The sequence below is a fragment of the Neovison vison genome, chromosome 3 (assembly GCF_020171115.1).
Source record: "Neovison vison isolate M4711 chromosome 3, ASM_NN_V1, whole genome shotgun sequence".
Taxonomy (NCBI): Eukaryota; Metazoa; Chordata; class Mammalia; order Carnivora; family Mustelidae; genus Neogale; species Neogale vison.
The window spans coordinates 164,640,330-164,668,235 of NC_058093.1; the positions used below are offsets into that span (position 1 = coordinate 164,640,330).

At 34.6% G+C, this 27,906-nt stretch overlaps 1 long non-coding RNA gene across 1 annotated transcript; it reads left to right on the forward strand.

Moving 5' to 3' along the window:
* The first annotated feature begins 1,316 nt into the window (after positions 1 to 1,316).
* On the forward strand, positions 1,317 to 21,378 carry LOC122902960. The gene is made up of 3 exons (XR_006383898.1): positions 1,317 to 1,336; positions 9,580 to 9,674; positions 21,322 to 21,378. It is a non-coding gene; the product is annotated as an uncharacterized LOC122902960 (long non-coding RNA).
* The last annotated feature ends 6,528 nt before the right edge of the window (positions 21,379 to 27,906 follow it).

Sequence of the window (27,906 nt, forward strand, 5' to 3'; positions counted from 1 at the left end):
AAGCTGACACAAAAGGTTGAGAAAATGGTAGTCAGTATGATATAGTCATGAAATAGTTGTTAAAAGCTGTCCTTTGTTATCCTCTGGAAGACTGATATCGGATGTAATTAATTTCTAGATTTGGGCAAGATGGACTCCAGGCAGAGTGCAAAAGGAGAGATCTAACTTTATTTAGATGGATTTAATAAGGCAATAAAAGTGAGAAATGAGGTCAGAAAAGAACTACCCAGTTAGTAAATTGAATGAGGAGGTAATAGAGAGCTTCCATAATATACTGTTTATAAAACTTAAAAATTCTTCAGCCTTTGTAACCTTGCAAAACAATAAAATATTCTCAAATTAAGATAGATACAGCTTTGGGGCAAAGACAAAATCAAGGGCCTTTAAGGTGTAATTTAGGGGTGTAGACCAAATCAAGAAGTAGCCCTCCTGTGTTTTCCTGATATTTGGAAGAATTAAAGGCACCTGGTATGTCTTGTAGGGAATAAAAGGGCCTCTACAAAGCATAGTCCCAAAGATTCTTAATGGGTCAATGCTACTCAAAGCATGCAAAGGTCTGTGGCCTTTATAACTATGGTTCATGGAAATAGAGTATACAATAAACCACACAGATTTTTCACTTTTGTAAATGTTGTTGACTATAATCAAGTATATAAAAAATCAACTCATATTTGGGGATAGTTAGCTAAAGTATCATCAGCCTGGCTAAAAGGGACTAAAATTGTTTAATATCTAAGATAACTTGTATGTCCCCAATTTTGCAGGCAGAAATTAGGCTAAGAAAGCAGAAGGCGTATCTTCCAACAATCTCTTTAGAACTGGACAAAGATGATGACAAAAGTGGCTGAAAGCCCCCTTAAGAGGCAGAACTGGGACCTACTCAAGGGACTTTTTTTTTTTTTTTTTAACTTCCAGAGGAGGGTGGGGCATGGAAACATTTACGTAGCAGGAATTCTGAGTTGCCAAGGAGTAGTGACTCCTATGTACTTTTCTTTTTTTCTTTCTTCAAATGGGAATGTTTTTTAGAGTTTGCTGGTTTCTATTTCAAAATTTGTGTGATGTATGCATGAGGTCAAAAATTTACTTGTATGTTTGTTTATCTCTCCCCTTCTCTATTCGCAGGTCTCTAAATCAAGAGAATGTGTGTCTCAACTGAATATACTTCATCAGATCCCAGATTTTGAGACCGATATTGACTAGATTAGACATTTGAGGATTTTTGGATGGAGTGGAAATGAGTATATTTTGCATGTGGGATAAGTGTGTTTTTATGGCCAAAGGGACATCTCTGAAGTTTACTTTAAAGATATTTACTAGGCATCTTCAGGTTCTGAAGGTAACATATTCTGTCTTAGAGGATATCACTCCAACTATTTTACTCAGTAACATGAAAGAAGTTTAGTAATTTTTAAAGAAAACCTATAAATAAGTAAGAAAATAATAAGAAAAAAATCTCTGAAAAAGCATGCATAGTTTTATACCTAAGATTCAATGAAGCAACATTTTATTTTTCATAATGTGGTAGGCCTAATCTAAAATGGCTCCCAGTGATCATGGTCTACTGGTATTTATGCCCTTCTGTATGCTCTAGTCTTAGTTATCTACTTCTTAAAAATAGCAAAAATTATAGGTTGTTGCTTCCTAGGTCAAATTAAAGAAGATGGTGACTTCTGTCTTGTTTTTATTTATTCTCCCTTGCCTTTTTGCAGTCTAATTAAATTGACAGTTGCTTAAGGTGTTTTTATTTTATTTTATTTATTTATTTGAGAGAGAGAGAGAAAGGATGAGAGAGAAAGAAAGAGAGAAAGAGAGAGAGAGAACAAGCAGGAGAGGGGCAGAGGGACAAGTAGACCTTCCACTGAATGTGGAGCCTGACACAATCCCAGGACCCCGAGATCAAGACCTTAGTGAAAATCAAGAGTCAGATGTTTAACTTACTGAGGCACTCAGGTGTCCTTACGGTTGCTTAAGTTTGAATCCATTCTTTACTCCTCTCCTCCCCATGTTTTAGGTATATGGTATCATACTTTACACCATTTTATTTTGTGAGTCCTTTGATTTTTACAGATATACTTATTTTTGCTGCTTTTGTGTTTCCTACTTTTCTTGTATCTACTTATTTTCTTTCTTTTTCACTCAGTCCCCTTTAACATTTCTTGTAGAGCTGGTTGAGCGATCATGAATTTTTTAAAGTTTTGTTTGTCTGGGAAGCTTTATCTCTCCCTCTATTCTGAATGATAGTCTTGCTGGACAAAGTATTCTCGGTTTTGGGTGTTTTTGTTTTTGTTTTTTTTTTGGTTTGTTTGTTTTCTTTCAGCATTCTATCATGCCACTTTCTTCTGGCTTGCAAGATTTCTATTGAAAAATCAGCAGATTGCCTTATGGGGTTTCCCATGTATGTAACTATTTTCCCATTCTGCCTTTAAAATTCTCTATCACTACTTTTGGCCATTTTATTTACTATGTGTCTCGATGTGGATTTCCTTGGGTTGATTTTGTTGGGGGCTTTCTGTGATTCCTGGATCTGGATTTTGGTTTCTTTCCCCAGATTCAAGGAGTTTTCAGCTATTGTTTCTTCAGATAATTTTTCTGCCTCCTTTTATTTCCCTTCTCCTGGAGTCCCTATAATACAAATGTTATGTTTGACAGTGTTGTTGAGTTTCCTTAATCTATTCTCATTATTTAGTAAAATTTTTTCTTTCTTCTATTTAGCATGATTGCTTTATTCTGTCCTCCAGGACATGGATCCATTCTTCTGCTTCCTGTACTGTACTATTTATTCCATCTAGTGTATATTTAATTTCAGGCATCAAGTTCTTCATCTCTGATTGGTTCTTTTTCGTGTTTTCTATCTCTTTGTTGAGGGTCTTACTGAGGTCTTCCACCCTTTTCTCAAGTCCTGTGAGTATCTTTATGAAAATTACTTTAAGTTTTCTATCAGGCATAGTACTTTGTTTCATTTATTCATCTTGCTCTGATTTTCTCTTGTTCTTTCATTTGGGACATATTCCTCTCTCTCCTCATTTTGTTTAACTTTATGTGTATCTGTTTCTATGTGTTAGGAAAGTCAGTTATGTGCCCTGCACTGGAAAGTAATGGTTTTATGAAGAAGAGGTCCTACAGTGACCTTTAGTGCAATTGTCCTCTGTTCACCAGCACCTTGAAATTCAGGGGTATCCCCTTTGTGTATTTTTTTGCACCCTACTCTTGTGGCTAAGCAGAGTTTGCCTTAGTCCAATCATCGGTAATGCCTCTTTTTGCCTGTTTTGGGCAGGGTTTGGAAACTATGTTGTTAATAGTCCCATCAGAGTCTGCCTTGGGCTTGAGCTGAATCAGATCAGGCATTTGTCAGAGCTTCAGTTACACTGAACTGCCTGGCAGTCTTGGTGTTTTCACCTGGGAGGCTTTTGTTGGTGGGTTGGGCCGGCAGTCAGACAAGATATCTGCCTCTACACCACTTTGCAGCTGCAGTTGAACTGGTTTGTGGGATTATCTTCCCCTTTCCCTCTCAGGAATCACTTCAAAATGGTGCTGGCCCCGTCAGGGTTGCTTGCATAATGCCATGCCAAGGCCAAGTGGGATGGCATGAATCCACATAAGAGCATGGGGGCTAGACACATGGTAGTATCAAGGTTTACAAAGATTTGCTATGAGAGGAGTCCTGGTACTGATTTGGATAGCAGCTGAGACTGGTTGGAAGAAGTGAGTCCATAGAAGAGCATGGAGGCTTGGCATGCTGTTAACAAGCTAGGTGGAAAGTGTTGGTGCTGCACTGGTTCCCACAGGTGTCCATGTAGCTAGACTGGGTGTGGAAGGGCAGTAAATGGTGCCCACCAGCTCTTCTGTTGTTGGAGAAGTCTCTCAAAGATCCCTGTTCCCTGCAGCACACACTCATAGATTAGTAAACAAATCTCTTCCTAGGTATCTGAGTCATCTTTTGAACTACTGCTTTTACACTCTATCTCAGAGGGGCTCTTTGCTGTCCTATCTCTTTAAGGATGAGGACTCAGTTTTCCCTCAGCCTCTGGCTCTCCTAGAGCCAAGTCACTGATTTTTAAAGTTCCACATGTAAGCCCCATTAGTTATAAGAACTCAAGAAATTAAGACCCTCTGGTTTTGAAAGCCAAATATTATGGAATTCACCTTCCCAATGAGGGTCCCCTGTGTCTGGGGTGCCTGGTATAGAGTCTGCTCATCTCCATTCTCCCATGCTTGTGGGGGTCGCCCTCTTGTGGACAATCTTTCAGGTTAGCTTGGTTCCCAACTGTGTCTTTGTCCTTTGTACCATTTTTGATGGGCCCTCTTCTCTATATTTAGAGTTTGTTCTGCCAGTCTTTGGGTAATTTTCTGAGTCATTTACACTAATGTGGGTGTTATCTAACAGTATCCATGGGAAAAGGTGAGTGTAGGATCCTCTCTACACTGCCATCATTCCCCAGAAGTCTTTTATCTTCTTAATTAGGGATGTTTGTACCATTTTGGAAAATTTTTAATAAAATTTTGTTCCATCCATACCATCAGCAACTATATAATCAGTTGTATTTATCACAATTTTGACTATATCTGAAATATATTCAGGTTTTAAAAATTATTAAAACAGACATCATTTATATGTAGTTCTGCTTACAGACAGAAACAAGGTAAACAATAAATTGCTTTTCCTTAACTAGAAATTCTTGACTGGTCGTACTTGAGGATTTAATTTTTGAATACTTAATTGAGTTTGATAGGACCAAAATGATATATATTCAAGAATGTTTAACATGAAGTAATGATCTAGATGTGAAGTATTTCTTTCCTGGCCTTTAAATATGAAACAAAAAAATGTGCTCCTTAATTTCTCCTGTGTGCTGGGTGACAGATGGGAGAGGAACTTCATGCCCCTCCCGCAGTCTCAATGCTCAAGGGTAGCATTGTAGTTCCCATATCTCCAACTTCATAACTTTCAGATATGCTATGTCTTTAAATACCTCAGAGATGTGCAACAAAGTAACTGAAGGGAACTCAATTCCGTATCTCAGTCTCATGACTGCTTGGGAGGTCTTATACTGACATCTGAAGCCATCCATGCATCTTGAAAGGAAAACTTCTGTGTTACCTCTTAGTAGCAAGAATTCCTTCCTTCTCTAGCCTTATGAAAAATTTGCCACTATAGATTTATTACTCCCTGTTTTCCAGACTGGCCCTGGACACAAGTCATATTCATAAAATTCTGTTTCAACCTAAATGGGAATTTCTGGCATGTAATCAGGACTATAATAGCAAATATTAAAAACTGAACAAAGTAGAAACTTTACAAGAGAAATACATACGAGGTTTACATGGAGGACTATTTCTATGCTAATCAAGCTCAATAACTGTTTGTTAAATGGTTTTTTTCCCTTTCCTTATTTCCTTTCTGAAGTTTGGAAAGTTTGGCCTGTACAATTTATTATACAAAACTTTAAATTTTTACAGATATTAACTTGAAGATTTTGAAATTGAGACCAGGTGGTTCAATTCAGGGCCTTACATTTGGGATATTGGATTCCTCTAGGGTAGCAGTCTGTCAAGAAAACCTTAATGCAGCACAAAGATAAATCCAGATTCTTGTGCCAAGACTTGAGGGGAATGAGGCTCTCTGCATGAACTAATCTAAAGTTCTGACTGTGTTGATGAGCAGAAAATGGTGAAATTGTAAATGCATAGTTATTATGGAGATGGAGACATTGCCTTTTAGAGATTTCTTCTGGTTTCATTCCACTCTGGGGATAGGAGATCAGGAATATTTTAACTGGCTTAAGATATCAAAGCACTGTAGAAATACTGCTCTAGCAAGGAAGATTTTCCTATCAGGGAAGTTTTCTAAATTAACAAGATTTGTTTATCCTTTAGTTCGCCAACATTATTGAACAGAATTTGTCTCCAGTATCTGCTTTTGCACACGTGCTGTCAAAACTCTCTCAATCTTTCACATCCTGTTCGTGTTTGGGACATTTTATTTTTTTCTTTAATCTCTCTGGATTTTTCACTCATATTGCCTCTTTTTCCAAATTTTTTTGATTAAAGCCTATATTCTAAATACTTATTTTCTGAAAGCTAGAGTGGGCAATGACTGTGTTGTGGATTTAGGACTTTGCACTGTAGCTCATAGTTGCTGTGGCTCTGAGTTCCTAAGCAGAGTTGATATGCACATCCTCATCCACATACCCATGTTCTTAGCCTGTGGCTTAAACCCAAAAGTATCTGTTTATCATAATGAGTTTGATTACCAAAAGCCCAGAATTTGACCCTGCCCACTTAGTTGGTTCCACCATGAAATAGCAATCCTATAACTGGGAAAAAGCATTCAATTACTACATGCTCTTAGAATATCTATGAATAGAAAAAAATAAGTAGGTTTTGATCATACATCATCATTTAGAAGTTTCACTTTGATAACCCGTAAGAAGTATTTATCTTCTAAATTCATTTCATAGCTAAAAAATAAAAAAATCAAATTTTCCATTCCTATGTATTACATTAAGTTTCTTAGCATTTTATATAAAATTCTAATCCAGCTTTTAAAACAGCCGCCACTTTTTTACAGAAACCCTGTGCTCTGAGCATATTTACTTATGCTTTCACATTTTGTCAACATTGCTATGCCCTCTGATATTTATAATGCTTTCACCTGCTGCTTCATTTTTAAAGAACGTTTTATTTTATTTTAAAAAATGTATTGAAGAGGGTTTTCTCCCTCCCTTTCCCCCTCCTTCCCCTTTCTCTTTGCTTAGCTAACACCCCCTTCTCCCACTCCCTTAAACATTCCTCCCATGTTGTAAAAAGTGATAAGATACTACAAGGAATGTTGAAAGGTCAGTCTACATGCAAATAAGGGATTGTAGTCTGACCAATGCCGATGGTCAGTCTACATGCTAATAAGGGATTGTGGTCTGGCCAATGCCGATGGTCAGTCTACATGCTAATGAAGGATTGAAATCTAACCAATACTGTCTGTTTCCCTTTTGTTAACGACCAATGAAAGTAACTTCCCACTATGTAAATGAAGGATGCTGAGCGAACCAATCAGGGGTATTCCTGCGCACCAAGTATGCCTTTACATTCAAACCAGCCAATGAAAACTTTGTAACCGTGCTTCTGCTTCTGTACGTATGCTTTCGCTTCCCCAAACCCCATAAAAAGGCCCTGAACTAAGGGCTGGCGCGCGAGTCCTCCTAAGACTTGACCGCCCGCAGGTACCTGTGTCTACTCAATAAACCTCGTGCTGTTTGCATCTGACCAGTGGACTCGGCTCGGTTTTTGGGTCCGGGGGTCTCCTCCTGAGAAGGGGTCCATTCCGGGGTGCTTGGAGCCCCGGGGGGATCTTTCAGTATCACGGATCGCTTCTCGGCCTTTTGGCTAAGATCATGTGTAAAAAATGTATCACGGTATAACTAACATACAATGTTATATTACTTTTAGTTTATATTAACTACAATGTACATCAATATGTGCAACATATTGATTCATTAATTCTATACTTTACTCAGTGCTCACCACTATAAAGATAGTCACCATCCTCATGTTATTACAATATTATTGACTATATTCCCTATATATCCCTTTTCATCTCTATGACTTCTTTATTTTATAAGTAGAAGTTAGTACCTCTTAAACCCCTTTACCTATTTCACTTTCCTGTTCCCATCTCCGGCTTATTCTTCACCCATATGTGGTCTTACTTTCTCCAGGAAGGCTTCCTAAATGACTGAGGCTCTCCTGATCACACCTCTTTAGATTTAACATACAATATGTTATGTTGTGAATCTCAAAAGATTGAGCATAATCTTTACTTTTGTTAAACAAAAATACCCTAATTTCCACCTATGCATAACTATTGTCTAGTGACTGTGGATTTTTTTTTTTTTAAGGAGAGGTGCATCAGTCAATCTCTCAATTCATTGCATTGGCAATTTCTGACAGAAATAGTACTTTGTTCAACATTATCATAATTCTGAGTGAAATCAATTGTGTAGCTCATTATCTCTCAGTTTGTGTCCCCCTCTTATTTACCATGTGTGTTGGAATTATTAATTAAATTATTTATTTTTATTTATATCATAATTAAAATTAATTATTAATTATTATTAAATTAATACTTTATTAATTATCAATTAAAAATCCAAATTACTGTAGTGAGAAACTGAATAAATGAATCCAAACCAAAACCTTAAGGTACACTGAAGAGAGTGAACAGAAATAATGACCTAAACCTAAAGTTTAAGTTTTCCGAAAATTGGTTTCTTGGAAAAGAAATCTTTATGGTAGAAATAATGGCAATTAAGAAAATAACTCATCAGTTGCATTTATTTCTATGATAGATAGCACTTCAAATACAATTACTTTTTTCTCATTTGAGGGGATGGTAGTAGTGTGGCACCACAATATATTCATCAGTCCTCTGAAATACTCTCAAATGGATTTTTTTCCACTAATCAATGCTACCAAATCAGAATTTAGTTGTGCAAAGTTGTGTCCCACCTGTCTTTCTATCTTTTAAATTTGTGCAGTTGTTTGAGCTTCTATTTTTCAATGATAATTGAAAATAAAGATGAGCTTATAAAAATAGTTTTTAAAATTTTTGTATTCATTCTGAAGAGAAGAAATCTAAAATCAAAATTTGATAGCTATAGCAGACAAAGGACTAAAAGATCCTTGTTTTGAGTCCTTCAGAAGAAAGAAATTGGGCTTTTTTGAGAAGCCAGCAGATGAATAAGTAATCTTTGCTCTTTAAATAAGAATTGATTAAAAGATGGTTTGAACAGAAGCTCTAAAACAAAGGTGGTTGCAACATTGACAAGAAGGAGCAGATGTAGCTAGCTGGTGTTTCCTGAATTAACACAACTGAGATTCTAATACTGAATACTCACATTCCTAAGCATTTAGGCTATGTGAAATTATATACTAGAAAAGAAGTGTTAGCCAATGCTACATATCAGTTAACTGTTATCTTTTATAAGTATCCACATTAAAAGCAGTCTATGCCACAGTATTGGAATCTTTCATTTTGACCTTATTGATAAAAAATGCATTATTTACATCAAAATATTTGTCAAAAAATTTACTAACATGATAACCATTCAAATGAGAAGAGTAGAATAAATATAATTATAAAATCTATAAATAATTAAAAATTCAAAATTCAATAGTATTTCATAACAAAGTAGAGATTCAATTATTTATTTCATGTCTTCCTTTACTAGTTGTGGGCAGGGTTCTATGTCTTTCTCATTTATCATTATTCCCAGAACTAGATCAGTGTCTGGCTTATAATCGCCACTGAAGAGTATCTGTTGATTAAAAGAGAAGCAGACTTCATAAACACAGAGAACAATTTGGTGGTTGTCAGAGGGGAGGAGGTGGGAGGGATGGGCAAAATAGGGGAAAGGGATTAAAATTTTAGGATAGGAACAGATTTCTTAAACACAAATCAGTGAAAAAAATAGAAAGATTGGCAATCCATCTTAAATAATGGGCAAGGGGCTAGAATGTACTTTACGAATGAGGGCAGGTGGAAGGCCAACTGACAGATGGTTAGATGTTCCTCCTCCTTTTCAGGGAAACATACTGGAAGCATGATGGGATGGCCCTGAGCACCACCAGAGTGGCAAAAACTGCAAGCTGGCCAGGATGTAAGCAACGTTTAAGCCTTGGTGAGAGTGCGAACGTAAGACCGTTACCAAACACTGTCCACATTTGCTGTGCAGCTAAACACTGACATACGCAGTGATTCCACAACAAGATGTGCACCCCAAAAAGGCATTCACATGTACACCAGAAGACATGTACAAGAATGTCTACAATAACATTATTCATAATTAAAAGTGGACACACCCCAAATCCAAAACCAGTAGAACTGACAGAGAAATTGTAGTATATTCATGACAGAAAATATTATATATTGTATAATTCCATTTATATAAAGCTTAAAAATCAAGAAATACTCATCAGGATAGTGATGACTTTGGGGAGGAAAGGTAGTGTACTTCAATGGTACTTGGTCTGGATGGTGGTTACCAAGGTGTGTTTATTTTGTGATAATTCAGTGAACTGTAAAACTTGTGACTTGTAAAACTTGTGACTTGTATACATTTATATGTGTGTGTTATATTTCAATAAAAAGGTAAGAAAAGTTTAAAAATATTTACCAATTAATGAATGGATGAATTAACAAATGAATATTTAACAACTATAAAAATAACCAGACCTACTATATTGCGCTCAATAAAAGACCTGTATGCAGTCCTGTACACATCAGCTTTCTATGAATTATAGAGATTTTTTAAGGTAGAATCAAAATAACTCTCTTATAACTTTACACTTAATTAGGTTTTGTATTTAGTAATCTAAATATTAGAAAACAAGCTGAACCTAAATTTAAAAATCGTAGGTTCTATACAATGGTTTCAAGATTATTTCATTTCTCCTTTTTTTCCCTCCAGATATATTAATTAGGGCTATGAGGAGCATAAAAGTATGATTTAAAATTTATTGGCCATATTTTACTGAATTATAAATTTTTTGGTCTTACTGAAATATGTCAATATTTTTCTTTAAATTAACCTTAAGCTAGCTTACTATATCCTTTTAGCCTCAAGCTAGGGAACTCTCAAATTAGGGACAAATGCCCATAAAATCATAGTTTTGAAGTAGTAAGTATAGTGCTCTAATGGAAAATAAAATAAGGGTATAATTAGTAAAATAAATACCCTCCCACAGTAATTGGGAGATGAGAGTGCTATTTTTCTTGATGTTTACTTTTTAATGGGACAATTCCTAGGTCCTTGAGAAAGATATTTCTGGGTCCTTCAGATGGTTAAAGACTAATTTAGCTTTTAAGGATGTACAAATTTTTCAGAGACAGAATGAGAACATATTACAAGTCAGAGACAGAGTAAGAACATATTAAAATAAATGGTATGAGAAGGGAGGTGGGGGGAATCTCTTCCCTTATTTTTAACAGAGAGAATTAGTCCTATTATTTTTAATTTGCATTTGCCCTTATATAAGTATAGTCTAAATTAATAGCAGCTGAATGTGGAAGAAGGGTTAATATCAGGAATTTCTGATTTTGATTCTAAATTTCCATTCTCAAAGTTGATTAGACTCCTCTCCTCTTTGATCATATTTTATTTATTCTTCAATGAGTTCAGGTGTTATTTCAACAGTCAAGTTTCCAAAAAGCCCCTTGGGCTGGGTTACCTTTCCTCCATGCCGAAATCTGTACACTTTTATTATACCAGATGGTGCATAATAATTCTTGATAATTACAGTTTGGTCACTGGAGCTGAATAAAGACAGGATAAATTGTCACCTGTATTATATAATGGAAAGAATGAAGAAGATGAAACTGGAGGTTGCAGTTATGTTCCAGCCTTGCTGTGTACCAACTTGCTAAGTAATTATAATATCTACTTCCGTGGGTTACTGGGAAGATTAAATGAAATTATGTGATTAGCACAGTGTAAACCATAAAGCAAAAGTGGGTCTGAATGGAGCTCAAGGAATGTTCCTGGGTTAAACACATTTTCAAAATCCTTCCAAGACCCAGGATTTCACACTTTGCTGATTTAGGATTTAGGATAATATTGCAGGATTTACTTCTTTAATTTCCACAGTTCTTTTCATTCATGTCATTTAAGTATTTACACTTCAGTTTTATTTGTTGAGTTTCTTAAATTTTTTTATGACATGGATGCTAACCTTTGTGCATGGAATCAGATTAATTAGTGTCCATTGATGTTTCTGAAATTTATTTAGAATTGGAAATAGGCCTAAATGGACATCTGGTATGAAAAACAAGTTGAAAGCATGTTATTTCCTTGGTGACAAAATATATTTGATTTAGAATTACTAGATGATATTATTCTTTAGAGGTTTACCTTTTATTTGTTGTATATTTAATTTCAATCCAAAAACTTTGATTTTACCTGGCAGAGAAGCAAAGTGTTAAGTTGCATTTGGAGATGCAATGTTAATTGATTCTTAAAACACTTCTTTTCCATAAAGCTTGAAAATATGGTGTAAAATACTAGTTCCCTTTCTAAACACATATTGGAAGATGCTAATATTACTTTTCTGACACAATAAAGGGTGACTTTCTACCTTTTACAGAATATATTTTTTTGAGCATTAGGGCACATGTTTAGATACACCAAGCAAATTAGAACACCTGCCTTGCTGATGCCAGGTAAATGATGCCTGAGAGGTCAGTAAAGCATATTTTCAAGATATATTTATATAATAGAGCCATGTTTTGAAAACTATAAATTCTTTATGCTCCATTTTTTTCCTAAATATCTGGCACACATGTAAAATCTGAGAGAGCAGTCCCTTATGCATATTTACATGAAGAATGATCTGGTCAATTGTCAGTATGATTAAATATAAAAAAAAATGATTTGTTAACGTTAACTTCCTATACAGTACCTCATGAAAAACAAACTAAAAAATATCTTAAGAGGATTTAGCAATTAAAAAAAATTTTTTTTAGAGAGCTCTTTATCAGCACAAAATTATTAGTCAGCCCATATATGAGTTTTAATATTGGCATTTTTGTCTCAAAATTATATATAATTCAAAATTATAAGTGTTTCCTCAAACTTGAAATGAAAGCAATCAAATTGAATTGTAGTTGAGTAGAGAATGCAAGGAAATGATTAATAAGAGAAACCAGTTAAATAGTGAAATCTATGAGGTTTAGAAAATGTAAATTAAAACAGAAAGTAATATAATGAGAAAAACTTTGAAAATGTACATTTCCATGTACATTTTTACATTTGAAAATGTAAACCATTGCTTTACATTTAAGTGTAGCTAGTAAAAATTCCATAATTTTAGTTTTGATGTTTTCAGGTACCCCTCTGAAGACCAAGTGAAAATCAGATAGGCCTGGGTATGTCTACCAAATGGAGACCAGAATCTCGGGTTGTTGCTAGGGTTCTAGTTACATCAGAAATGAGGAGTCTCTGAGGGAAATTCATTCAACAAGAGGGAAGAGTAAGCCATAAATACTAAACATGATTTTCTGAAAATACATATTACAAGTATATCCTTTTAGGTATTTTTGAATTATGGGCCCAAGACCAATACTGTGGGAGCAGAAGAAACACAACCATTAGGGCCTGCTAATAAACTATAGTGAAAAAGTAGAAACCAAGTGTTACTCCCCGCCCCACCCCTGCCTCACTTTACCACATGCTGTTGTCAAAGGACTGTAAGTGGCTAAAACCACAGAAGTCACCCGAGGGACACTGTCATCATGTAGCATACTGGGAGACTCTGGAGTGCTCAGAAGGAGCCCCCACACCACACCCCTCCCCCAAGCAGCATGGTGCTAGAAATAATAAATGCATTGTTCAGCATCTACAAGGAATCATGGAATCAAAGAAATACATAGAGGGAAATTGCCATGAGAGCATTAACCCTTCATCAGAAATATTAAGGCAATGGTCAGGAAAAATGAGGTTATTCCTTTTATTATTTTTTAATTTTTATTTTTTTAGAAGATTTTTATTTATTTATTTGATAGATAGAGATCCCAAGTAGGCAGAGAGGCAGGTGGGGGACTGGGGCGGGGGGAGGGAAGTAGGCTCCCCGCTGAGCAGAAAGCTCTATGTGGGACTTGATCCCAGGACCCTGAGATCATGACCTGGGCCCAAGGCAGAGATTATAACCCACTGAGCCACCCAGGTGCCCGATGTTGTTCCTTTTAATAAGATTCCATCTCTATGCACAGGCAAGGCCTAGGGAAACTGGAAGAACTCTAGAGTAAGTGATTAAATATCCCTGTCCTTTAAGTGTAAACAGTTTGGAGAAGTTCTGATGATAGGCTCTTTGGTGGTTTGCAGGATTTTCCAGGAGCCTCGGTATCTGAGGCAGTCTAATGGAGGAAGGCTTAAAAGTTTCCCTTGTAAGCTCCCAAAAGGAGCTGTTGAGCAGAACATATTGCGCATTATGGACTTTCCAAGGCCCAGAGTATGTTTTCTTCATCACAATAAGCCTCACTGTCTGTGATTTCCTTTGAGTAAGTTGTGAATGAAGAAGATTGTTGGTCAAACTCTACTAAAACCTCAGGCTCATAAAAGGACTTTTGAAAGTATCAATGGACTTTGGTGGATAGGGTTAGAAGGCAAATCCAGTAGCAGCGCTGCTTCATACAAGAAGTAGCTGAGAGTAGAAACCTAAGTTTACTTGGGGGTGGTGAACTTGGTTTCACTTTGATCCTAGGGTCCTATTAAGTTAGAAAAACTCAACAAAAAACTTAGTAAGCTGCGGTATGTGCTTAATGACCTGCTAAGTAGTTGATAGACATTGTCTCCTTCATTCCTGACAATTACCTTAGGAAATAGACATTATTACTAGCCCCTTTTATAACACGAAGAAACAGAAGTTCCTGGAAGATAGATGAGTTGCCTAAGTTCTCACCATCTTTTAGGTTCAAGCCCTGTGCTAAAAATGTTACCTGCATTACTTAATTAAAGCTCAGGACCAGTATTGTTTTTTTGTTTTGTTTTGTTTTGTTTTGTTTTTTGAGAGAGGGAGAGAGAACTAGTGGGTTGTGGAGAGAGAATTCTAAGCAGACTCCACCCTGCAAGGAGCCTCAGGCAGGATTAGATCTCTAAATGGAATAGAACAATTTTTAAAATGATAACCTCTAAAAATGTTATATAATACAGCATTGCATTATAACAAGTATTTAAAAACAAGAAGTCTTGGTTATAAATAGTTGGTTATTTTCTCACTAATTTTTTCTCAAGCTCATTTCTCTTAAGTATGTGTTTGGTATCCTTCCAGAACTAATTACGCATTGTTAAAGAAAAAAATTGCACCAGACAAGACAAGTATACAGAAGTTGATGTTATTCCAATATTATTGCCAGCAATAGGGGAGAGGGCATAAACCAAGTCTGGATAATCATTTCTGCTCTAACAAAGGATGGAGCAGTCTTAAGTACTGGGGTAAATTAGCAGGAAAGTCTTGGACTACACTATGGGGAAGTTGATCAATGGTATAGGTAGAGTGCACGGAGTTTTCCTGAGTTTATAAATGTTTTTATGATGAGATCATCTGTATTTGCTAATTGACTCCCATCCAAGTTAGGCTTCTGACTTCCCACAGAGACTGGGAGATAGGGGTGTTACTTTAACATGTACATTTTATTTTTATTTGTTGATTTACTTTTTAAAAGATTTTATTTATTTATTTGAACAGAGAGAGTGAGCATGAGCCAGGGGGAGAGGCAGAAGCAGACTCCTTGCTGAGCAGGGAGCCCAATGTGGGGCTTGATCCAGGAACCCTGTGATCATGACCTGAGCTGAAAGCAGATGCTTACCCTAATGAGCCACTCAGGCATCTCAGTGTTTACATTTTAAAGAGATAGTTTCCAGGTCCTTGTAAAAGACAGTTCCTGGGTTGTAGAACTTGCAAGAGATGAAGAGAAGATTTACATACTTTTTGAAGAAGCAGAAAGAGAATTTACAACTATAAGTTTTCTAAAGTAAATGCTCTAAGAAAAGGGAGATTAGGAGGTTATAGTCAGAAAGAAATCTGTCTAAAGTTTAGTCAAGCTGAGAGGACCTTGAATACCGTCTCAATTACCATCATTCTTATTTTTATTTTTTTTTAAATATATCCGCGACCTTCTCAGGAGTGCTTTTTGCAGTATTGGTCACCACAAATCGTGTGTCTGCCCCACTTGTTAAGGGACGCTCTTAATGACCTTATTGTCCAAGTTGAGAGAGCATTCCAGCTCCCTCCCAGCTTTCCACAAATCCAGGCAAACAGAATTTGAGACTCAAGATTTATCTTTGTTGCTTTTAATCCATCTCTTTATTTCATGCTACATTTAATCCAGCTATGGTTGGCTGTTCTGGAAGGAGCCTCTTTTTTTTTTCCTCTGTGCCAACACTGAAATAACATTTTTGTCACGTTTTAGAAAGCCGATTTTGCAAAGTATTGGTGAATAATGTAGATTTTACTAAAGAATTATTAGGGAGGAAAAGGATAAGAATTTAGTTTGCACACAAAAATACAATCCTAATTTTCCTCAAAGGCCCCCTTTCCTCCATCCCTTTTGAACTTTCTGTGAACATCTGCCCTCTGGAACATAGAAAAAGCTTTCTTCCAGCTTCCTCAGAGATTATCCTGGGGCCAGGAGGTGGAGACACAGTCTCTCTGTATGTCTCTCAAAATACCCACCCCACCTCCCAATACAGTGTGTTCTTCTATCAGGAGGTTTTACTGCTAAGATAAAAAAAAGTGCTTTCATACCAGTAGTTATATTAAGATTATTCTTCCCTAAATGGAATAATACTTGAACAGTGGAAGAATTGTTTTCAATATCTAAAAACTTGAAAGAAAAGTCCTGGGGAAAGAACATGCCTACATAAAGTTTTTTCCAAGACTCTGAAACTTCCAGCCAGAGTTAAATCACTGATGTGTGATTTTACTGTGAATTTTGGCTCTTCCTTACTCATGCATAATTAAGTTCCATTTCTTAGCTCCTCATGATTCTGCCAGAGCTCTCAGGCAAATCAACTCAACTTTTCATGAGTCCTTCCTGTTATGTGGCTAAAGTTCAGTTTTGTTTCCCTCCAACGAAGAATTAAATCATAGATTCCATAAACTAAGCCAGATCATAGAAAATTTTAAACAGGTTATTACGGACCAGTGACTTTACAAAATCTTTGCGCATTTATTCCTTTTTTTAATTATTTTTTTGTAAAGAAGGCATAAAGTAAGTTTTACTGTTCAGGGTTAAGTAATTTCAGGTGTTATTTTCAGATCATAGCATAGTGGTTCAGCAGCTACAGGGTAATAGGGCCAGATTCCAAGAAACTTCTTAGTAATAAGGGGTTCACAGACAGAAAACCATGACTTTCAATGGAAGAATGAAACCCATCATCACCATGTTATGAGCTTCTTAGTGTCAATAGGCTCAAATTTAGAGAATGAAGGTAAGATACTCTTTTGTGCCTAAAAAGCTCAGATCTTTTGTTTTGAAATAGAAAGTTGATAAGACTATTATTTAATGGTTGGTGAAAAATCTCCTACTGAAAAGGGCGACTCTCAATTTGTCAGTTTTATTTTAAGGACAATCAAACATTGTATCATTAATGGGCTTAAATTCCTAGACAAACCCAGAAATGCTTTTTAATCTGTGATAGAGTTGGTAAAGTATATAGACACAATGAAGTGTGATTGAACCAAACCTATTATTATTATTTTCTCTTTAAAGTATCACCATCCAGTTAAGGCATTAAAGGCATGAAATACATGAATAATGTATGTATCATTGTCTTGATAGACTAGTTCCACATAAAAATTGTAAGAAAGTTTCAGAAGGATAACTGAGATTAAAAGGTAACCTAATCCCTTAAATCTCCCCTTGAATATCAGAAAATAGGAGGAAAGATATAGAAATAGGAAAATAATGATTGCAAAGGAGAAATGGCACTGTAGAAAATGAAACAGTACTGTGGGTATTTTGTTCATTTCTTATAAGAAAATGTAAAGTAACATTCATCTTAGTGATAATAACTGGAGAAGTAGAAATTTGGTACTGCAAGAGAACAGAGTAGAGGGCACCAGGTCACCACCCACCTTCTATCCTCTTCTCCATTCAGTTGGCCATCTTTTCAGAGGAACAAGCATCAAAGTTGGAACCGCGACAAAGAACTTCTGCCAAGGAAGGGAGATGGATAAGACATGGTCAGTGAGAGCAGTTTTAACATAGAGATTAAGATGGAGAAAATTTCCTCCAGCAGTCCCAGACTGAAAGGAAGGTAGACAGAGGGAGACTTGAATAACATAGAAAAGTACAATTTCAAGGGCAGCACATCTTACCTCAAACACCTTCTTTGCAGTTTTGGTAATGTGGAAAATGTAAAGGAAAGACACACAGAGGAAAAACCTCTGTGGAAGCCGTCCAGGGGAAATGATAATAGCAGAGGCCAGAGGTGATGGCTAGAAGACTAGGAGGACGGAACATGGCATCCAAGATGGTGTGGAGTGTTTGCGAATGAATCCCATTTGCAAGTTAAGAGCGGCCTGTGTAAAGTTCACTCTAGTGATTTGGACTTTATAAGCCATTTTTTTGGTAAACAGTTCTCATATATTGACAGGGCCTGTAGAGAATGTTACAAACGTTCCCCAGGACATTGGTCAGGATTCCCACCATTTCTGAACTATGTTCTATAGCACAGTGTAAAATGTAATGCAGAGCAAGAAGATGGGAATCTAAAGATAGCATAAAATTAATAAACGGTTGCACAGACGAGGGACATTCTCACTATCTTTCACCATGTTTTGAAATAAGTTTTAGGTCTTTTTTTTTTCTTATGTTCTTTTTAAGGAGGATTAACTGTAGTGTGTTCAAGTATCTGTAATATACCAGTTGCTTAGATGGAAAGGTATCTAAATTTCCATACCTTGAATATCATTATATAAATCAAAACACATTTTTGATGGGTTTAAACTTTTATTTTTATAAACTTTTAAGATATTGTATATTGACAGATAGTTATTTTGACAATATGAAATAGTTCTTCAATTTAGCCTCAAGTAGGAGAACTATTAGAAGCTATAAGAGATTTCAAAATCGAAGTAGGATTCATGCTCTCTAAAGCAAAAGAAAATAATATGATAAAAAAATCAATAAAAAACTTTTAAAATATTAATGTATTCCCTACATAATCTTTTATATGAATTTAATGAAAATTTTAAAAATCATGGAAGGTAATAATTGCTTTTAAGATTGCTAATAAAAATTCACTTTGTAGGTATAAACGATTATGCAGATTTTGGCTACAAAAAGACATGTCCACTTTTGAAATATTGGAGGGGTTTGGTTTTTGCCTTAGCTTTCAGCCCTTTCAATAACACAGCTGAGGTGGATATACATATCTTAATGACTCATTCACTGATGAATGCAATTCTGTCCAATAAAACAAGGGGTTTTTAGAATTTTTCATAGCAACCAGATTCCACAAGTGCTGCCTAATTTAGCATAGAATTCAGTCAGAGAATGTGGCTGTCTTTGCAATACGAAATAACATTCAGAAGAATACATTGTAATTAAAGTAAACTTCAGAACTTGCATATAGCAATTATATGAGGAAACTCAACTTTTCTCTCATAAAAATGAGATTTAAGTGACCCATGACTGCCAACCTCTTTTATGTTTTTAATAAATAAAATGTTCAACTTCACATTTTTATAAGTAAGTTTATTTATTTAGCCAAGTTTTTTATAAGGATGCTTAAATTAAATTTATCTCTAAATTCCACATGTATCATGCTTGGGTTTCACCTCTGCTCAAGTTAAATAAGTCTGTCAGATCACAGAGACAGACACCGATTCAACAAACTTGGTGGTGGCAAATGGATGTGGGTGGCACTTTTGTGATAGTGTGGGTCTGCCAAAATTGTCTTCATATAAAATAGGACATTATGTTTTTATTTTTCCTTTAAAACAGGTAGAATCTATGCATCTTACATTTCTTTGCTAAGATTTCTGATGATAAAAATATTCAATTAAAATCTTTAATTGTCACTAGGGGCATGGATAATGAGTAGTTGTCTCCTATGAAAACCAAAGATTTATATTTTAAAGTTTTTATAATTTTACTGGCTTTTATAGTTTTAAAATATTGCTCCCCCTTTGACAATAAATTTCATTAGTAATTATAAGTTGGCAGTAGATGCTATTAAGTCTTCTGGTTTTTTTTTTAATGTTTTCACCCAATAATAATAGAAAACCCGCTTGTAATAAGTCAAGCAGTATATATTAACACCTAAGAAAGCAAAGAAGAGATATCATGATACAATAAATTAGATTGGTGTAATCATCATGTTTATAATAATAGAGAAAATTTTTTGTCATTATTGGCTGGTTATATGAATAAAAACAGGGATTATAATCAGCTTAATATTTTGGAAGTACATCATGCCTATATTCTCATATAGTTGAAATTAGGGATCTTAAATTATGTATCACCTCACCTGTGTTATTTTAAAACTTACTATTGTATTTAAATGCTATGACTTAGAGTTATTTTAGGACACATGTACATGAGAAATGCAATACCTCCTATTTGCACTGAAAAGTCTCCGGCATAAAATTTGATTATACTTTATTTTTTTCATTTGCTCCATAAATACTAAATAATCTGAATTACTTGTCCTAATCTATCACTCTGTGGATGGAATAACATTGTTTTAGACTTTTGTTACCTAGATGTATAAAGAAGGAAAGATGACTTGTAACAATTTACACTAATACATGCTTAACCTTAAAGGATTGCAGTACATTAAAAAGAAAAAGCGTGACAAATCTTGCCCACAGTTAGAAATCAGATTATAGTGACATGTCAAAGCTTTTAAATAATCTCTCAACATGGTATGTCATGGTTAGTAGTGTGTGTGTGATATTTTGGCTGTTACATAATATTGCATTATATAAATATGCCATAATGTACAGATAAGATGATTTTTCTACAACTTCTTATAGTAAATTTAAGCTGTTGCAGCTCAAGTTTTCTTTTATAAATAATGTTACAATGTGCACTTATATAACATCTTTTCATGCACATGTGAGAGTACAGTGTTGGTTGATCATGTGCTGTATGTACATTTTTAATGAAGCTAGCTAGTGAAAAAGTACTCTCCAAAATTTTACTCATTTATACTTCATAGCAAATGCTTGAGAGTTCAAATTACCCCATATCATCACCAGCTCTTGGTATTACATGACTTTTTTGCTGTTACTGTTAACAGATGATTGTGAAATATTATCTTACCTTTGTTTTACTTTTGCTGATTACTGAAGAAAATGTCATTTTTTCATTTATTTATTGGCTGTTTGGATAGCTTCTGCAAATATCTTGCTAATAGGCTTCTCTCATTTTGTGATAGACCTATATATTTCTTAGTATTCATGGGATTCTACCACACAGTTTGGTAATTAATTTTTTGTAGGAGTTTTGAAAATACTTTTCCCAAACCTATTTTATCTCCTTTGTTGTCTTATTAGTTATAATCCTTTGCTTTATTATTTTTGTGTTTGCATTAGGGTTTATAGTACACATCTTAAGTTATCACAGGAGAGTGTAACATTATAAATGACCTTATAAGATTTAGTGTACAATTTGAAGACTCAATAGTATACTTGCATTTTTCCCATCCCAGTCATTATGCTATCATACATTTTGAATCAATACATAATAAACCCCACAAAGATTCATATTAATTTTGTATAAACATGTAATTAATTTTTAAAAATTATTTATTTATTTGATAGAGAAGCAGCAAAACGAGAGCAAGAGCACGAGCAGGAAGGAGGGCAGAGGGAGAGAAAAAAGCGGACTTCCCACTGACAGGGAGCCCAATTCAGGACTCAGTCCCAGGACCCTGGGATCATGACCTGAGCTGAAGGCAGACTCTTAACTGACTGAGCCACTCAGGTGTTTCTAAACAGGTAATTAGTTTAAAAAATTAAAGTAATAGACAAGAATCATATATTTCTCATGTTGTTACCATTTCCAATATACGTCACTCCTTTCTGTATATTGTTTTTCACATGGAATCATTTTTATTTTGCCTGAAGTGATTCTTTTCATGTTTCTTAAAGTGTCAGCTTTCTGGTTATCAATTTTTTTTGAGACATATATTTCCAAAAAACACATGAAGGGGCTTTGTTTTACTATAATTTTTTAAAGATCATTTTCATTGGGTATAGAATTCTAAGTTAACAGTTTTTTCTTTTTATATTTAATAATGTTTTCTGCTGTCTTGCTTGCTGTTTAGTTTTGAATAATAAATGTGATATTTTTATGTTTGTTCTTCTGTATATGATGTGTCTTTTTTGCGTATGATTTTAAGATTTTTTTCTTTACCACTGATTTTGAGAAATTTTATTATAATGTGTCATAGTATAATTTTCCTCATTTTTTGTTATTGATATTCTTTGAACTCTTGTTTTTACAGTTTTCATCACATTTGGAAAATTTTCAATCATTATTTCTTCAAATACTTTTTCTATATTCCCATTTCTCTGCTTTCCTTCAGGGATTCTCATTATATGTTTATTAGGCCACATAAATTTGTCCCACAGTTTACTAAAGCTCTGTTTATTTTTAAAATTTTATTTTATTTCTATATTGCATTTCAGATAGTTTCTATTACTATTTTCAAATTTACCATTTTTTTTCTAGGTAGTCTAATGTCTACTATTTCACTAATCTCATATAGTATATTTTTCAACTCAGACATTATGGTTGTAATTTCCAAATTGGATCTTTTTATATTCTTCCAAGTCTCATTGAATTTTTTGAGCATATAGGATATAGTTATAATGACTAATTTTATGTGCTAATCTTCTAATCTTAATAGCTGTGACAGTTATGAGTTGGTTTTGGTTGATTGATTTACTCCTTATTATAGGACATATTTTCCTGTCCTTATACATGCCTGAAAATTTTTTATTGAATTTCAGACATTGCTAATTTTAACTCGTTGGTCCTGGATATTCTTGTATTTCTGTAAAGGTTTTTCAGCTTTGTTGTAGCATGCATGTAGGTATTTAGAACAGTTTTATCCCTTAAGGTGTTGATTTTAAGATTTGTTGCATGGGATAAGGCCAAGAGTCAGTGTATAACTATTTTCTACTTCAGAAGCAAGAGCTTTCTGAGTAGTCTGGCTGATGTCCAATGAGTCATGAGGTTTTTCCACTCTAGCTAATGGGATCAGGCACTATTCTCTATCACATGTAAGCATGAATACTATTCCCTTTAATCCCTTCTGACTGTCCTCCTTGTAATTTCCTTGTGTGTGTGCTGATCAGTATTCAGTTGAATAATTAAAGAGGAAATATTTTGAATATGCTCAATGAACAGTGCTGTGCTCACTGGTACTTAATCCTGCCAGCTCTAGTAATTTTGGTCACCCTGAACTCTAGGCTCAACTTAGGTATACTCCTGTGTTCCCTCTGCCTGCACCAGGGCCTGGAAATACTCTCAAGTCAGTAAAGTGGGATAATCACAGTGTTTGTTTTCTGTCTCTCAGGAATCACTTTCCATTACTGGCAGATGTGCAGTGTCATTGTTTCACATATTTTGCATTTTATTTTGGCTGTTATTTATTTTTGGCTGTTCAATATAAGAGGGCAAATATGACCTACTTTAGTCCATCTTGTTTGGAAATGTGACACAGCATTCTTTCTTTATCTAGTCTCTAAATAAGTTGCATAATATTGCAATGTGATCTTGTTCTTGAGTGTTTTGCAAATGTCACGTCTAAAATTATTTGAACTTATCAGTTCTCCTATGTGTGCATGCATGTGTGATTTTTTAAAATTCTAATTATGTTTCTTTAATTTATATGTAGAAATGGATGGATGGTAGTGTAAATTAAGGCATTCTACTTTTTTATTAGTCAGTTTTAGCAGGTTTTATTATAAAAAAATTGGGTATAAAATTTATAAGTTTTCAAATTTATCAAGATGTATTTTCTTTTTTTAAAATTTCACTTTTATCTGTGGTTATGTCTTTTTTCTAGGAGTAGATACTGGTTCCTTATCTTTGCCTGGATTTCCCCAAAATAGAGCCTGAAACAATGGTATGTCTAAGTACTTATTGAGGAGTACAATCCAGAAAACCAAAGTTAAGGGTAAAATGAGTACAGCAAGCAAGGAAAGAGAACTAATACAAAAATACATTACTTAGTTGCCTGTAATCTTAGAATATTGGTTGCTCCATTTCTTATTACCATAATAAATGTACCTCTTGAATACCTATCTCAGAGAAGATCTAGGGAAGGATTTATCTATCATTTCCTTCTACTCATCATAATTCCTACAAATAGTACCAAACACTACGACAAGTACAAATTTATTATCATTGTCAGCCAACAAATTGCCAGCTCTGATTTACATTTTTCTTTAAATTTTTGGCCCCAAGATTTTGATTCCATTAAAGGGGCTTAACTGTGCATTCAAAAATAAGCTTTCTCATGTATTTTTCTAATATAACTAATTGTCTTGTGAGAAACAGGGTTTTCCTGCCATGTTGTTAGAAAATGAATAAAAACATACTTTTTAAAGTGTTGTGGTTTTGTTTGGTTTTGTTTTCGTTTTCTGGCTATGAAAACAAATGAGAACAAAATCATCTAGATATAGTTTACTTTCCATATTATCTTGGATTGAAAAACTTCCAGTGAAACAAGTAGGTGCGCCATAATCTCAGTATATTACGACAGGTAAGTGAATGAAACTTCCATGCTTAAAAAAATGTTTTTTTTAATAACATTATTTGTATTTGTTTTGATACATTTAATCAAATTCTGCTCATTATAGTTCTTAAATACCTTTACTTACACATAGAAGAGAGTTTTAAAATTTACCTTAGTTTTATTTACACTATGTGATTAACCAATATTCCATAATTCTTTCAGAGATGCTGAATATAATGTAAAACCTCTCCAGATCTTGATTTTTAAATACCATTCTCTAATAAAATGTTCCAAAAGTCCGTGTGAATGGCTGATTGTAGGGTTTGGCCAGAGAATATACAAGATGTACCTAGAATATCTCACGATATCAGAAAGTAAAGAAGTGTTCAAAAAAGGGCTGCAGAATGGTCCAGGTCAAAGAGATATAGGAGTGAACTTGAACACGCTCTTAATGGTCAAGTCTGGATTAATTTGGAAAATAAAATAATGGTATTAATGGAATACAACCCACAGAATAATCTGAATGTCTAAGATTCTATTGATATAAATAAATTAATGAAATAGAGGATAATGTGCAGCCCTTTCTTATGGTAGAATTCCAATTAATAAGTGTAAAAGAAATAGGGGTGCCTGGCTGGCTCAGTCTATAAAGCATATGACTCTTGATCTTGCGGTCACGAGTTTGAGTCCCATGTTGGGGGTAGAATTTAATTTTAAAAATGTAGAAGAAATTGTGGCAACAGGGAGTCTTGAATAAATATCATGAAAATAATTTTTATAGGCAAAATCATTCACTGGATGCTAAAAGTAGTGAGCTAATATATGATAAGAGACAAGATATTTATATAGACCCAAAATATCACCCCATCAAATACTTGTTAATACAAAGGGTAAAATACCAACTTTATAGCAAGGAAAACTGGTGTACATCATCTTTAACGTGAGTAAGTTAGCATCACTAGTAATAAGACATATTCCCATCCTGTATCCCCTAATATATCTACTGAGAAGGGCACAACATCAGCTTAACTATGAAAAGTTATCAAAACATTCCAAATTGGAAGACATTCTGCAAAATAATTGACTAGAACTCCGAAACTGTGGAGGTCATGAATGACAAAGACTAAGGAACTAAAGGAGACAAAAGAGACTGACTTTTTAATGCATTGTGGGATCTGGATTGGATCCTGGACCCTGAAAACGACGGTATAAAACTGATGAAACTTGAGTTGCATTCTGTAGATTAGTTAATAGTGATATATCAATGTTAATTTCCTGGTTTCGATAATTGTATACATAGAAAGATGATAACATTATGAGATGCTGTGTGCGAATATATAGGAAGGAATTTTTTCCAAATAATAAAGGAAAGTCTTTAAGAATAAAAACTGTACTCCTCTCTAACGCCCCTTGTCCTCCATGCTATTTGTTATGCTCCACAAATAAGTGAAACCATATGATAATTGACTCTCTCTGCTTGACTTATTTCACTCAGCATAATCTCTTCCAGTCCCGTCCATGTTGCTACAAAAGAGAGGAGTAGGGAATTTGGGTAAATTGGAAGGGGAGGTGAACTATGGACTCTGAAAAACAGTCTGAGGGGTTTGAAGTGGCGGGGGGGGTGGGAGGTTGGGGGTACCAGGTGGTGGGTATTATAGAGGGCACTGCTTGCATGGAGCACTGGGTGTGGTGAAAAAATAATGAATAATGTTTTTCTGAAAATAAATAAATTGGAAAAAAAAAGAATAAAAACTGTATATTTTTAAAAATTTTAAGATTTTTTATTTTTAAAAAATCATATTAATTAAGACATTTGAGAAAGTAAAATCTTGGACTACCTCATCATATTCTGGAGAATAAAAGCCAAACTGTTTAGTCATCCAATCCAGATCATGGATTATGTGATTGTTTCACATTTTGACAGACTCATCTACTATCAATCAGTCTAGGCACATTGTCACCCCTGGCTAAAACAAATTGCTTGCAATTTTCCCCGTGCTTGATGCTTTCTCTTACCTCTAGGCTTAGTAACATGTCTTACTTCGGTTTAGAGGCTTATTTGTTCCATTTTTAAGACTCTTTAAGACTCAGTGCAATGATTCCTTCTTTCCATCAGTGTTACCTAAACCATTTCTGTTCTCACAGTATTCATGATTGCATGTGCCCTCGCAGTTATAAGTGGATTGTAATATATGATTTATTCTCTGTTCTTTCCACCAGCCTATGAATGATTTTAAGATAGAGGTACTATCTTTTGTTATGGTATTTTTGATGCTCAGTAGTTCCTGGTATCTAGTCATGACATCATAATGAAACATAATGATGAATGTTTGGGCCTTATGTAAAATGAACAAATAATAGAGATTAAAATTGCTTTTCTCCCATGGTATGTATACCATGTAATATTAAGATGTCACTAAAGATGCAACTGAGGATGCAACTTAATATATTTTTAGTTTTCTTTTCTCACTAATAATAGAATTTTAAGAGCATGTGTTCCACCTACTACAGGGAAAAAAAAAACAACAACAACTGTTCTAAACAAATCATGAATTGGAGATTTTAAGAGATTAAAATTCAGTTGAAACTACAAGTTAAACATACTACCATATTAGCTTAATTGTGTTATCTGACAGTATGTGCTAACTTTTATTTTCTAGTCTGTTCCTTTACATTGTCCTCATGTATATAGGTTACTGACTGATAATTTGCTTAATACTTTGGAGTCCTGCTTTGCTCCATTCATCCTCTGGGGGTTCCAAAGTACTGTAGAGAGGATAAGCATTCATGCTATGGGGTTAGACTGCCCTGGTTAAAATTCCAGCTTGGTCACTTACTGTGTAAACATGAGGGAGTCGGTTAACCTGTCTGAGCTTCAGCTTACTCATTTATAAAATGGGAATAATAATAGTCGTTAGTTTTTAGGATTACTGTGAAGATTAAATAGTATTACACAGGACACACTTCGAGTAATACTTAAAAAATACCTGGCTCATAGTCATAGAACCGTGTAAGTGTAAACTACTATCGTAATAATTGCCATTTGTCTTTAATCCAACCTTGTTACTTCTCATTCCTTTTCAATACAGCCTTGTTATTTTCATGGCTATAAAAAACTATAATTAACAAAATCAAGTAAAATATCTATTCAGAGTATCATACATAGGGATGTAGAATTTATGGGAAATGGAGAGCTTAGTAGCAGACTTCAACCATCTGAAGGGCTCTTATGTGAAAGAGATTGGAATTATTCTCCTTTTTTTCAGGGACAATATTCTAAAGTGTATGAAAGCTGAAGGAAGACTTTGAATTTCTCATAAATAGAAATGGCAAAAATGTGACTCAAGGAGAAAGATTTCCCTTTCTAGAAGTGCAGAAGATGATCCTTTAACCTAAGTGACTTCTGAGATGTCTTTTAGTTCTAAAGTGCTATATGATTCTAAGTAATATTTTTAGGCAGAGAAGAATTTATTTATCTCTTCAATAATGCTACAGGCCCCCAATTCTGTTCTGTTTATCAAGAAAGAGAAAATCTGTCTTATAGTGAACATTAGGAGTGGAAAACTGGGAAATATTGGCATATATTAATGATAAGATTTATACCCTATCCACAGCACTATCTTTTATTATCAATGGTGTGTTACTCATTGGTGAATAA